Below are 1,338 nucleotides of genomic sequence, written 5' to 3' on the forward strand. Positions count from 1 at the left end.
TGCTCGATTTCTTTGCCTCAATCTATCGAAAAGGTGAAACAGCTTATTTGCTGCGCTCAAATTTAGCATTAGCAAGTAACGTAATCGTCGGTAATCTTTTCTTTCGAGCAGCAACGGACTGGAACGGCCTACCCCCTGACATCATCAACATCGCTTCATCCTCTACTTTTCAAGAACATGTAACCGATCACCTTCAGTGCTGAATAATATTCGCTGTTTTGTTTGCTCATTTCATTAAAATCCCACCCCTTATGTAATACCCTCGATACAAGGGGGCCTTTAAGGTAAATAAACTGAACTGAACTGAACTGAACAAAGCTAAGAATCATGCTTGAGGTTATAGTCTGTGCAGGCTCGCAATTCAAGAAAAGCTTTCGAGGCGACTTCGCCTATGCACGTTCCACTCCTCACTCTGGTTAAAATCACAAAAACACAGCCCCGGGGATACTGAGCGGCAGAAGGGGCGCGGAAGGGCGCGGAAGGGCGCGGAGCCCTCCACTACGGCGTCTCTCATAGCCACAGTCGCTTTGGGACGTTGAACCCCATAAACCAAACCAAACCAAACATAGCGCTGCGTTGCCCCTTTCCTTCTGTGTTTTGTCATTCACGCGTAATACGCCCAACAAGTTCATTTGTCTAAGAAAACAGTGCTGGACGCCAGAACACATTAGCAACTACAAATGATGTTGTATTGGAAGAACAAAGCAAATGCGCGAAAGCAGTGGCTGTGCGACTCCGAGCGAGCGGAGACGATAAAAGAAACTGGCCGTGTGTTTGCGCAGTCAAAGAGTAATTATAACAAGTGAATCAGTCTTACGAGAAATTAGTCAGATGAGTGCAAAACATGCATAGGTGCGTCTGCGTTCGCTGCGTTAGTGTTCCTTATTATTTATAAATGCGCTTGCACGGTACAGTCGCGAGTAAAAAAATTATCACAGTGATGTCACAAGAGCGTTCAAAACCACACTTCGCGGCAGGCGCTGCAGCTCGCGCTTCGCGGCTGGCTTATCGGTGCGTTCGTAACTGCAGTGCCGAGCGTTGCGATCTGCCGACCGAAGCCAATTTCGACTGCACGTTCTCGTATCGTCAGAGACACTCCCTCGACACACTGCTAAACGCACGTGATCAACTCCGAAGGTAGTGCTTACCTGTGCCGTATTCTCACATGAACGCACTTTTGCGCAAGGTGGATGACGAAACATGCGGCAAACAGTGGCACCCTTACGAATGGCCGAGAGCGGGCAAGTTTACCCACGGGGAGAAAAATTAAACGATATTGGGCTGCATATAAAAAGTTTTATTGGCTCCTGAGTACACGGCATATTTCGCACTAAAACT

The sequence above is a fragment of the Amblyomma mixtum genome, chromosome 2 (assembly GCF_055824585.1).
Source record: "Amblyomma mixtum isolate Tamu chromosome 2, ASM5582458v1, whole genome shotgun sequence".
Lineage (NCBI taxonomy): Eukaryota > Metazoa > Arthropoda > Arachnida > Ixodida > Ixodidae > Amblyomma > Amblyomma mixtum.